The sequence below is a fragment of the Microcebus murinus genome, chromosome 6 (assembly GCF_040939455.1).
Source record: "Microcebus murinus isolate Inina chromosome 6, M.murinus_Inina_mat1.0, whole genome shotgun sequence".
Taxonomy (NCBI): domain Eukaryota; kingdom Metazoa; phylum Chordata; class Mammalia; order Primates; family Cheirogaleidae; genus Microcebus; species Microcebus murinus.
In genome coordinates, this window is record NC_134109.1 from 68,943,977 (window position 1) to 68,957,644 (window position 13,668).

Consider the following 13,668-nt stretch of genomic DNA (forward strand, 5'->3'; position numbering starts at 1 on the left):
TCAGAGGGGGTCCCAGGAAGCTCCAGCAAGTAAGGGTGATGCAGGGCACAGAAGGGCAGGAGGCCAATACAGGCAGCCTTCGTGAACAAGTAGCTGTTTTGGGCTACCGGAAGGTTTGCCAGGTTTGCCGGGTTAACTACAGGCCTCCTGGTTAAATTTAAATTTCAGACAAATAATAAATAAGTTCTTTAGTATGCATCTATCCCAACCATTGCAAGAAACATAATTATACTAAAATTATTCATAATTTATTTAAAATACCAAATTTACTGGGTGTCCTATATAGGGTGTCCCCTATACTGGGGCTCAGTGTCCCCTGAGAATGCCTCATGGAATGGAACATGCCCCAGAGTTGTCCCCAGTGATGGGCAATGAAGTTGGGGGTATTTATTCGCCCACTCCCATCCATCATGGGTTGAGCACCCCCCTGGCATTTCTGGCCTCCCCGGCTACCAAGTGGAATGTCCTCTGGCCAGCCAAAGCCCCTGGGCATAGTCACTTGCCTTAAGCTGCTGTCCATGGAGTTGTAGGGTGCTAAGGGAAAATGGATGGGGCACCTCATCATATGAGGCTGGCGTGCACCGAGACGTCCACATCCCCATGTTGTTGTTAGTTTCCTTTGGCCCTGACAGCCAACTTCCCTAAGCGCTTATTAGCTTGATGTTGTGCTAAAAAAATAGAAATGTGGGTCCATGATAATTGACAAGAGTACCTTGTGTGACATATGCACTCACATCTGTTTTCTTGAGGAAGCAGTTCCCATATGGCCCAGAGACTAAGAGTGGACATCTGCCCTTTCATTCAGTATCATTCACTGCAATAATCTTAGACTGTACACAGAGCATGCACCAGCTGGCTAGCCCAGTTTAAGGGAGGTGCCTCAGTCGTGCTGAGCTCTAGCCAATGGAAGGCCACAAAAGGAGAAGAAATAAAAACTAACCCTATTCTTCTTGCTCCACCAGGAGTGACTGCTATTGTACAGTAAGGGTCTCTGGTTATGGAGCTGGAAGATTATCCAGAAGCTGCTTGGGATTCTAAGGAGAAGGGGTTTTAATACAGGACGTCAGAAGCTTACATAATGATTAGAAGGGTTGGGGAAGCAATATGGAAACTGTTGCTAGTTTCATGAAATCAGGAAGGGATGGATTCCAGGAAAGCTGCTGGCAATAATCCCATCTGCCTACAATACCAAAGCAGGTGATTCTCAGGAGGGTGCCTGGAAGCCAGAGCAAATCATATGCCTGTCATATGTCCAAGCGTCAGTTCACAACAGCCAACAGGGACACGACACTGACTTCTCTTCTGCCTTCCAAATGCCCTGTGAGTGCCTTTAATTGGCAGACTCTAACCCAGGGCCATACAGGAAAGTGACACTAGGAAATGAAGTTCCAGACCTCCCTGCAGTGCAGAGGACAATGGAAAAAGGGCAGGGATGACACCTAGTAAAGACAAACTGGTACAAGCAAATTAAACCAAATACCCATGTCAAGGGGGGAAGGCACAGAGGATACCATCAAACCCTTGTGACCCCTTGTGCATTGGTAAACAGTCTTATGGATGCTATTAGCAGAATCCTTAGGGCACATTAAACCCAGGCAGATGTCATGGCTCAATAATTCAGCCAGCTTTGATTTCCTTCTCAAATGTCACACTGCCTAGAAGTCTCAAATATGAATCTGACATACACACAATTCACATGTGGCATAGGCTAACTTTCCTCTAAAGCTGGTAGTGCCCTCAAGCATAATGAGACTCTTCAAAGCCCAGATCCGAGAGAGGAAGGTCCAGAAGGGTGCAGGAGCCTCCTCTCTTCCATGCCTAAATCCTCCCCAGGGCAACTCTTGGCAGGGCCCAGAGCCTCCCTGATGATGGATACAAAATCCAGGACCATCTGCTTTTGGTTACACCAAAGGGCTATGGCCTGAACCTATGGCCCCACAGGACAGCCTCATCATTGTGTAAAAAACTCCACAACACTTAATTCACAATATAAGACACAAATACACACTCTAGCAGGGTACCATTTTGTTAAACTTCCAGATGTCTAACTGAGGAGATTGGGAAGACAGTGGTATAAGACGCACAAGAGGGAAAGGAGACTTAGAGGAAGAAGGTGAAGTCAGCTGCACAAGCTGAGTTTAAGCTGTTTGTAGGAGATCCAGGTGGAGGCAGCCAGCAGGGCCCTGGAGCCAGGAGTCTATGTATGCCTTTTTGTCGAGAATATGCAAGAAAATCACCACACTGCCAGCTTCGTATCCCTTCCCAGATTCACTCCTGTCTCTCCAGTGCTTCAAGCCCCAAGGGCAAGCTGCTACCGCCTCCCAGAGCCCTGCAGAGCTGTCCCCCTCTGCACCCCTCTCTTCCCTCATCTCCATGCCACATCATCTGCATCTGCTCATGAGTGTCCTGTGTATGTTCCAGGCCCAGGGGGCCAAGTGTGATAACTTGGTCACCAAAGAACAGTCACTTGATAAATATTTGTTGAATTGCACTGATGGGAAAGACAAAGTTGTTTAAATTCTTACACCTTGAGCTGCTTCCAAATCAGATTTGAGGAGCAGCCAGTCAGGGACCAGGATGAGCCAAAAGCACAAACAGTGCAGTTATGCCTGGGGTCCCGGCCCTGTACCTTCTGGGTTCCCCTTTGTGCTGCCATGTCCTCATCTACCAGCGAGCAAATCCCAATCCTCCAGCTAACTGCTGTGAGGCAGAGGGCCGAATCCAGGTGACATGGGGGCACTGTTCAACTCTAGAGGCATAGACTTGAAACCACCTTTTACAGAGTAATAGAGGGGTGCAAGGTGACTCCTGGATGAGGAATGACCTACTGAGTTGGTCAGGGATGTGGAAGGAGCAAGACTGGAAGATCAGAGAATGGGAGATCTGGGGAAGAGACAGGCAGGTGAACCTGAGGGAGTGGGGACAAATTGTGTCTACGTCAATGCCCACAGGACAGCAACCATTAAAGAGAAGGCATGCAGAAACCAAATGAACAGAAAGACTCCCTTTTTGATTGCTGAAGTGCTTGTGCAATGGACCAGTGATAGTCAGGGATGGGAGCTGTGCATGCAGCCAACAGCATGGACTCCCTTTTGTTAATGCTGATCTAGCTATCTGCGCTACTAGATCCTCAACCTGCCAAGAGCAGAAGCTGGCCCCGAATGCACCCAATATGAAATCATTCTTCAAGAAGAGTCACTTGAGGACAGGCTGATTACGTTGAATCCCTTCTACTCTGGAGATGACAGTGAATATGTTCTGCCTGCCTTACCTGCATGGTTCTCCTGGCACTAATCAGAAAGTACTGTCAGCACAAGATGCTATACACCATTGCTCCATATCAAGGGACCCATTTCATGGCAAAGGAGGTACGGTATGGGGGTATGAACACAGGATCCACTGGTCTTACTATAAGCTGCATCACCTAGAAGCCTTTCATCTACTAAAACAGTGGAATGGCCTACCAAAGGCTAGGACATCAGCTATGGACAAGATACTGCAGGATTGGAACTGTCCTCAGAGAGTATATGTCCTCAATATATATGGTACTTTGTCACCATAGCTATAATACATGGGTCTGGAAACTGAGGAGTGGTAGTAGTGCCACTTCTCTTATCATCGATCCCCAGTGACCCACTTGTGGAATGTACTTCCCATTCCCACAATGGGAATACTTCCGGTTCCCACAACCTCAGGTTCTGCTGGATCAGAAGTGCTAGTTCCTGAGCAGTGGGGACCAGGGAGACATTTTCACAAGGGGAGTCAGAAAGTGTCCTCTGAATGTAAAGCTATGAGTGTCACCTGGTCACTTTGGGCTCCTCATGCCGGTAAGCCAATAGACAAGAATCACTGTGTAAGAGAAGAAATTGACCCTGATAACCATAAGGGAGTAGGTGGTTGCTACACAATTAAGAAATAAAAGAAAACATGATCTATGTCAGCCAGGGTCTTCCAAAATCCAGATATCAAAATAGGATTAAGTGTGCAAGGATTTTATTAGGGCAAATACTTGTGAGAGAAAATAGAGAGGGAGCCAGGAGATGGTAAGAGAGTATCAGACTGCCATGTAGGTCTAACTCTGAATAAAAAAGATGAGAAAGGCAGCCTGACCCTGTCTCTACCAAAAAATTTAACAAAATTAGCTGGGTGTGGTGGCCCACATCTATAGCCCTAGCTACCAGGAGGCTGAGGCAGGAGGATTGCTCGAGCTCAGGAATTTGAGGTTACAGTGAACTATGATCTCACCACTGCACTCCAACCTGGGTAACAAAGTGAGTGTCTCTCTAAAAAGTGAGTGTTTCTCTAAAAAAACAAACAAAACAACCCCCCAAAAAAACGAAAAAGGAAAGTTGGGAGGAAGTGTTCTAGGCTGCTGTGCAGTCTAAGAAAGTCCAGCAAGGCTGCTGGGAGTCCTCAAGCCCAAGTCTACTCTCAGAGGAGTCCCACATCTCCTAAGGTAGGTCATTGTCTGGGAGCAGCTGGGAGTGGAGGGCACAGATTCCTAGAAAATGCCCAGATGGATTTTCAAAGTACAGCAGCTGTAGCTCCTGGTTAAATCATATTTCCTTTAATTGTAGGTCTGCAAGGTGCATTCTGTTAATATTAGCACCAAGATGATAGATGGATGGGTGACAGGTAGATGATTGATAGATAGATAGATAGATAAAATATGCAGGTATAATCTCCCTATTTATTGTTCTTTGTTCAGCCCTTGAGGAATACTTGTTTCAAGTTCAATATTTTTCTCTTCACTCTGAACATTTTAATCAACACTCTCAAGACTAAAATCTAATCTTCCAAGCCACAAAACATAGATAAATTTTGCTATGAAAAAAATTTAAAACTTGCGATTGGTCAATGACAAAACAAATTGAGAAAGAATTTTTGCAACACATATGATAAAAAGACTAATTTCTTTAGCGTGTGAAAGTGAGGTAAATGAAAAATGTTAACAACCTAGTAGAGAAATGCATAATGCAGCGTAAACTGAAGTACCTTGCTATGGAGATTAAGTGGCCATTCTACATACCACCAGGAAGTGGCAAATCTAAGCACAATCCAAATTTTAATACAAAAACTTGAAAAATTGTAACTAGTTACAAAGTTTTGTTAAAAGTTCATATTATAGTAAAAAAAAAAAAAGCAAAATATTCTCAAGCAAGCTGCACGGAGAAAGACTATGGAACACTTGATCCACTTAGAAAATGCCTTAGTTCAAACGGGTAGCAAATTAGTTGTCAATTAGAACAGTGGGATTGTCATACTATTATTAATTTAACTTTATATTTTCCATTTTTAAATTTTGCATCTGCCACTTGTTAAATTTTTGTAAAGGTACAACTGGCTCAGCCCTTTGAAATGATAGCAAACCCCTATGAAGCAGACAAAATTCAACTTAACAATGGACTTAGCCTGACAATCCCTCTCTTCAGACCTCCCCTGTTGCTCAAGTGTTGACACTGACTCCTGGCCACCATTCATTCCCCCCAGTGTGGGACCAGACAGGCAACCCAGGACATGTCCATCCTGGCACTGAGGAACATCAAAACCTAACTAACTACATGATAATTAATTAGTGATGCTTTTGGAGAAAGATCTTGATCAATGGAGGAGATGTGAAATTTGTCAGAATCAAAATGGAGTCACTTATGTTAAAAAAATAAAATAGAGCCCAGGAAGGCTGTGAAGAGAGGGTTCTTAAAACCCTACTTTCCCACAGCCTGGTATCTTTTAGCTCTTAACTCTGATTCTTTTAGGACTTCATTAATCTGCATAGTTGAATTGATTTATCTAAGAAATTAAAAGTGAATCTGCAATGCTAAGCAAACTCATTGAGTAGTTGTACAAATCTCTTATCCAAGAATATATATAATTCATGAAGTTGAACATTCGTGCAAAGAAGTAACACATGGCCAATGTACTTGGAACCATCAAGAGAGGGTTCTTATGCATAAATTCCTAACAACAAAAACTATTACAAAAGATTCTGCAACAAACACAACCTTTCACAAAGGCCATTGCAACCTTACATACATCAAAAAATACTTCTGCAAGGACATCTGCTTAGCAACTGCCTGTCCAACCTCAGACTGCCATCACTCTTGTTGTTGATGTTCCAGGCACTGCATCAGCTCCCTCCTCTCACACTATTTCACTGATCCCTCATCCCCAGGACCCCGTATCCCCATTTGTTAACAAGTAAGAATACTGAGGCTCAGAGAAGTTAAGTGAAGTTAAGGTCACACAGCTAGTAGATAGCAAGGCTAGGGTTCTACTTAAGCTTGGACTTGGAAACACTTTCTTTCACCTCTGTGGCCTATCAATCCATTAACAGGTATATTATAGCTTTTTGTGAGAAACATAACCTTTTCTCTCTACATAGATCACATAGTAATCTCAGATTTGAAGATCTCTTGAGGTTAGGAAGCCAAACTAAGGCAGACTTTAGACTTTACCTACAGTCTTAAGGTTCCTGAGCCTGCCAGGAAGTGATAATTTTTATCTTTGGGAACCCTAGAAACCAAGAATTCTGTGCACATTCTTTTTTTTTTTTCCCCTTGTGTCCTAAAATAATGCAAACAAATGTGTACATTGTTAAATATGATATTTCAGTCAAAGTTTTAGTAAATAACCAATGTTTCAAATTGTATTCTGTTATAAAGAAAGAGCAGATTTTTATTGGATTTATGCAAATAACTATATTGCCATAAGAATACTCATAGATAGTTTCTAAATTTTGGAGGAATCTAGTAGGGAGAAAAAGCAAATATATCCGTCTTTGTTCACAAAAGTATACTTTACCAAATTGCTGGAAACCATAGATAGTTCAAGAGAGAAAATTTTCTTAAATCTGAAAAACAAAACATTTAAGTAAAGAACCAGCAATGTTTTAAATGAAGGTCACAAAAACATTTTCTTCACCAGTTATTCAATCACACATAGTTAAATTTTGTTTTGTTTGATCTTGATTAGTAGTTTTAGGAACTCATCAGTTTCTTTACTGGAGTTTACTGAAAAATTCTTACTTAATCCATTGATCTTAAAGTTATTAGAAACCTGTATTTAAGAGTACTTCTAGAGTCCTTTCCATGAAAAGCAATTTTGAATGATAGCTCATTGCAGATGCTTTTAGAGAAAAATCAAAAGAATAATTGTGGATGACAAAAACTTAGAATAACCATGGTTCAAAATCTGATGAAAGTTTATTATAATCACCAATGGACAAGGAAATTTAGTTATTTTTGTGGCACACAGCACAATATCCAGAATTATGACTGATGTCATATTAGATTTCAAAGAGTTTCATGCAATTTTAGAACATTCATATCAATAATATACCCATAAATGTAACCGAAAGAAGATCTAGCATTACTTATCATTTGACATTGTTTCCCACACAATTTACCAAACAAGCCTAATCATATAATATCTCTACAAATGAGAGATACATCCTTTGAGACTTTCTAGTGGCCCAACTGGAAAATTCCAAAGTTAATTCTAGGTCAAAAAGACTTAATTTAGAATTTTGATCCTGCAGAAGCATGCCAAAGATGTCAAAAGGTTTAAAACACTTGATCAAAGCAGGATCAGAGGTCACTGTGAAATAATAGTCATTCACTTAACCAGAGTGAAAATCAAAAGACTTCAAAAATGATACAGAAAGTTACATAGATTTTAAAAAAAACCTTAACACTTTCAAAGTTCAGTTTTCCTAAGTAATCAAAAATCTAATAAAGACAACATAGAAACTTACCTTTTTTTTGAGACAGAGTCTCACTCTGTTGACCAGGCTACAGTGCCGTGGCATCAGCCTAGCTCACAGCAATCTCAAACTCCTGGGCTCAAGTGATCCTCCTGCCTCAGCCTCCCGAGTAGCTGGGACTACAGGCATGGGCCACCATGCCCGGCTAATTTTTTCTATATATTTTTAGTTAGCCAATTAATTTCTTTCTATTTTTAGTAGAGACAGGATCTTGCTCTTGCTGAGGCTGGTCTCAAACTCCTGACCTTGAGCGATCCTCCGGTCTCGGCCTTCCAGAGTGCTAAGATTATAGGTGTAAGTCACCACGCCTGGCCCAGAAATTTATCTTGACAAAACAAATTCTTTGTTTATTTTTAGGTTGGTTACCAAAAAGGTAAAAAAAAAAAAAATCTTGTAGTGTGATTGCTTTTCCTTACAGGAAGCCCATTTAGATATCCTGAAATCTGAAACTAATTAAAAATGTACCTGAATTTAATCAGTCACAGAAGGAATGTGCGTCCGAGGTTATGAGTATTATAGAAGAATTAAATAAGAAAACTGGTACCTTGAGTAGGGAAATATGTGACTCTTAATAACAGTGTGGGAAGTTTTCTGGTTACGTGGAACAATTCAGACACATCAGAAAAAGCTAAGAATACAGAATCAAGTTATACTAGTAGGAGAACATTGCTTTTATAGGTCTTCAAGATAAACATTTCAGCATTAGGTTATAAAAACAGAAAAAAAGTTATATGAGCTGACAAAAAAGTTGAAAGAGAGAGTTATTATCCCATGCCTTCTCAGGGGGAGAAAGAGCTGAAGTCAATGGTGCATGACCTGTAATCACATGCTGCGAGATACAGCAAAAGTTGAACTTCTTTATTTTTAAATTAAAATTAGAGACGGGGTCTCGCTCTTGCTCATGCTGGTCTCAAACTCCTGAGCTCAAGCAATACTCTTGCCTCGGCCTCCCAGAGTGCTAGGATTACAGGCGTGAGCCACAGTGCCCCACCCACATTCATTTTCTACGTGCCACTGCTCTTTTTGAAATTATTCTGATTCAATATATACCAACATGAGGATTCCCTATTATATTTTTACATCTTCTGTGCTGTGCTTCTCCACTGTTTTGGGTATGCAGAAATCCTTTCCTCATATACTCATCTACAGACTACAGATTTGGCAGAGACAACACTGGTGATCAGGCAGCAACACCATTACATAAATGTCTTCTTATTCTACTATGCACATAATTATTTTTGAACAAGTCACTAACTTTGCTGGCTTCTTCAGGCAAATGTGGCTTTAATTCATTAAAAGCTCCTGGAATGTCATTAGCTAGAAGGAATGCTAACGTGGGCAAATAACGAATTTTTAAACTGAAGTTTTTGTTGTTGCTGTGTCGTGTGGCCAATCCACTCATTGTGAATTTTCCACCAAATGCATTGGAGTGAATGGAAAAAACAAACTTTATTGGTAACATCTTGAAATTTGAAATTTACTTATAGAAGCTAGATTACCCCTAATTCCAAATCTGTTATTATGGTTTGGGATTCAATTGAAATACATTTTCTCCTTTATAAAGACAATGACAAAGTAATAGTTCCACCAAACATAATACAACTATCCTGATTGTGGTTTTCAGGATTTTAAACGTTAGGGATTTTAGACTTTAGGGATTTTGATCTTTCAGAATTTCAACATTCAGGATTATGGCATTCTGGATTGTGTCTTTCGGGGTTATAAATCCAAACTCAATGAGTGTCTATTATTTCATATAACATACCATAATTTTAAGATTTCAAATTAAATGAAGGGTCATTTATAAACATTTACCCCATTTACACTTACCTAATTTATTTTTAACAATTATACCTAGATTACTTATGAAAACTGAAATGTTAGATAAAGCCAGTTATCATTTCAAATTCTTTTCCTGTTGTCCATTTTTTATAGCCTGTGAATATTAGGTGTTCATCTAAGCAAGGGAAAAGAGCCACGTTATTTACAGATAAATGATTTGGCATAACCAAACCAAAATGAAACCAAATAAGTGTTCATAAACATTTTAGTCCAGGCACAGCAGATCAAACAAAATATTAAGTTAGGCACACAGAAAGAAACCAAAGTAAACTCACCAGAAAAGACATGCCTTGCAAACAGAACGTAAATTCCACAGAGACCGGAGAACTCAAACTAGAAGGACATTTGTTCTTATAACCAGAAAGGACTTGCTAGAAAAGACAGTCTTTTATTATCATCCTAGAGGGATGTAAAGTCTTTTATTTAAGGTGGGCTTATAACCAAGGTAAATCACAAAGTCAAGAGCTTCTGCCAAAAAGACAGAGGCTCCTCTCGGCCTGATGGGAGACTCACCAGGGCAGAAAAGGCGAGTCTTGGAAGTGGAGAGCTCCCACGGCTCACGGACTGGGCTGCACGCTGGGGTACTGCACACTGGTTCCAAGAACCACTGATTCCTTTTGATCGTGATCTTTCTTCACATCCCAATTCTGACACCATTTATGTCAACCTAAATAACAGAGAGAGAGAGGCTCTCTAAAAGGAAATGATATTTATTCAGGAATAGAGCACTGCATTGGGCATGCTCCCTGCCATGCAAACTATGAATGTATTCAGGAAAGTAAAAGAAAACAAAGGTTTTTAAAGGAAAAATGAGAGGGATTGCACAATTGTCTTAAGGTAATTATCCTTGGCTACAAGAATCAATAACAAGGATGATGGCTGTCTGATGTTGGACAGACAGGCTGTTGGTGGGCAGATGTCCTTGCAGAAGTATTTTTTGTGTAAGGTTGCAATGGCCTTTCTGCAAGATTGCAGGTTTTTTTGCAGTCTTTTGTGATAGTTTTTGTTATCACGACTTTATATATGAAAACCTTCTCTTCATAATCTTCTCTGGCTCTATTTGTCAGGGTTTTTTTGTTTGTTTGTTTTTTCAACACAGATGACTCCATTTTGAATCTGACAACTTTCACAATGCTATCAACTCCGAACAATCTTTCAGTAGAAGACAAATACACTCTTTTGGGCGCAATACTGAGCAGTGAAAGATGACCTCTCAGTCCCATCACTGGATGGGACTACAAGACAGAAGAGCAGAGACTCTCTTATTTCCTTTAAAAGTTAGTCTTCTTCTCCTCCTCTAAGGCACTCTTCTAGAAAAACCAATACTTTCTTTCTCCTCTTCACTTTTCCTTCCTCACACACAGACACCCCAAACTGGCAGTATGTCAAACGGCTGTATAGTGTAGATTCAAAGTATTGTTTTAAAATATGAATTAGTTGTCAACATTCTAGAAGTCATGTAAACGCACATAAAAATCTAAATTTCCAGCCCATTTTATTCATTTGGATTGCCTGTCTCTGTCTGAACTCTATAAGGTCTTAGAATTTGAAATGTCTGCCCCAGAGTTCCTCCAGGCCATGCCTGCCCCACCCAAGAGACAAAATGCCTCATGTCCCCCACTTAGCAGCAGCATCAAAGACTGTCAGGAAGGAATAAGACTCAAGGATCTTTGTCAGCACACTTCCTTTCATTTTACAAATGAGGAAGATGGACAGGGGTCCACAGAATATGATCAAGGTAATACATTGTTTGGTAGTGAAACCAGGAGAGAGTTTAGACCTTTGTTTTCTGAATCCACAGCATTTTCCTTAGTGTACCCATTGTGTTTTGGAGATGAGGAGATAAGGAAACCTTTCTAATTTCTCCCTTCGGCAGTTATATTTATTTGACATCTGCTGTGCCCAACCCAAGGCTATCTCTCCTGTTAGATTTGGGAATCTACAATTTACTGGTGTATGGCCCATGACTGGGTAATCAAGTAACTTTTTTTTTTTTCATTTAACCCAGATATTCCTAACTTTTCTAGCTACCGGGGATCACCATGCTTCCCTTAGTGTGAGTCTACCTGAATTCCCATCTTATTTACTCATGGAAAATCCCACTTTTTACCAAGATTCCATTCCCAGATAATTTTGATAATCCCCACCAAAATGCTTAAAGATCCCACAAACGCATCCAGATTCTACACTTCTTGAGGAAGTTTCAGGCAGGGGAGTGTTAAGGTGCAGGGCCCATAATAGCAGCCTTCCCCAGATTCAACTGGCCAGTGCCTCCTCAGCCTCATGGAACATTCTTTTTGGACTGGCGTATGCTTTGAGACATGGGGAGACATTATGCAGACTCTGGGGTCGTCTACCTGAAGAGTCCTCAGTCTGATTCATTTATTCCTGCATCTTAGGGATGCCCCTCATTTTCACACATGCCCAGGAAAGCCAACACTCTGCTACTTTCCCTTGTCAGAGGCCATCACGCCCACATCCTAATGTAGTACATTTTCTATTTTTTTTTTTTAAGACAGAGTCTCACTCTGTTGCCCAGGCTAGAGTGCCGTGGCATCAGCCTAGCTCACAGCAACCTCAAACTCCTGGGCTCAAGCAATCCTCCTGCCTCAGCCTCCCAAGTAGCTGGGACTACAGGCATGTGCCACCATGCCCGGCTAATTTTTTCTATATTTATTTTTAGTTGTCCAGCTAATTTTTCTTTAGTAGAGACAAGGTCTCACTCTTGCTCAGGCTGGTCTCGAACTCCTGAGCTCAAAAGATCTTCCCACTTTGGCCTCCAAGAGTGCTAGGATTACAGGCATAAGTCACCTCACCTAGCCCATAGTACATTTTTCTAATGTGGTAAGAACACTGGGCTGACTGTGTCTCCACTCCCTTGCCCATCATTTGCTCTGATTTCAGATCCTGAACATCAGCATGGAGGCCCCAGCCCTCTGCTGAGCCAGCTACTGCCCCATGTGGAGAAGAGGGAGTGATGGGGAAGGGAGTAGGGAGGGTGTCATTTGCTGTCAAACAGGGAGCAAGGGAACTAGAGTGAGAGGGGTCAGATTTGAGATACAACAGAGTTTGACTTTTAGGCTCTGAGTCAGCTAAAAAACCAAAAACAAAAACAAGAGAATTCCATTCATTAGTGTGTGTCCAGGGACTATATTTACAGTACCCAGAGAATCTGGCAAAGACTCTTCCAGAAGGAGTATAAGGGATCCACAGACAGAAGAGCCCAGAGTCCCCACCACTTTTCTCTTCCATAAGAGAAATGGAAGTGGCCTTTCTTGGGCTGCAGTAGCTCAGGCCGTAAGCATCCATGTTGACGACCCTGAGGTCCGGCACAGCCTGCCCCTAACCAGAGCAGCCATGTTTCTCAGTCCCACTCAACTCTTGTCCCTCAGACCTTTTAACTCCTGGACCAACCGTGTCCGCCCTAATCTTCCCCATGTCCCCTGCTTCATGCATGTTCCACAGAACAGCCTATAGAACATTGGTGAGTGAAGGGAAGAGGTCAGAGACAAGGGTAGGCAAGCAGGATGCTGCTAAATTATGAACAGCCTTGAATATTTTGGTATGGAATTTTGTCCCTTGGGACTGCATACTAGTACAACCTCTGTGGAAAGTAATATGGAGATACCTCAAAGAGCTACAAGTAGAATTAACATTTGATCCAGCAATCCCATTACTGGGCATCTACCCAAAAGAACAAGAGACATTCTATAAAAAAGACATCTGACACCGGGCGCGGTGGCTCACGCCTGTAATCCTAGCACTCTGGGAGGCCAAGGTGGGTGGATTGTTTGAGCTCAGGAGTTTGAGATCAGACTGAGCAAGAGCAAGACCCTGTCTCTACTAAAAATAGAAAGAAATTAGCTGGACAATTAAAAATATATACAGAAAAAATTAGCCGGGCATGGTGGCACATGCCTATAGTCCTGGCTACCAGGCAGGCTGAGGCAGAAGGATTGCTTGAGTCCAGGACTTTGAGATTGCTGTGAGCTAGGCTGATACCACGGCACTCTAGCTCGGGCAACAGAGTGAGACTCTTTCTTAAAAAAAAAAAAAATCTACAC

The 13,668-nt window shown here is 41.5% G+C and overlaps 1 long non-coding RNA gene across 1 annotated transcript; it reads right to left on the reverse strand.

Annotated features, from left to right (window-relative positions):
- Positions 1-508: 508 nt before the first annotated feature.
- Positions 509-10,265, reverse strand: LOC105866627 (uncharacterized). The gene is made up of 3 exons (XR_001151963.2): positions 10,118-10,265; positions 6,802-6,850; positions 509-668 (listed from the first exon to the last, which is right to left on the reverse strand). It is a non-coding gene; the product is annotated as an uncharacterized LOC105866627 (long non-coding RNA).
- Positions 10,266-13,668: the final 3,403 nt, after the last annotated feature.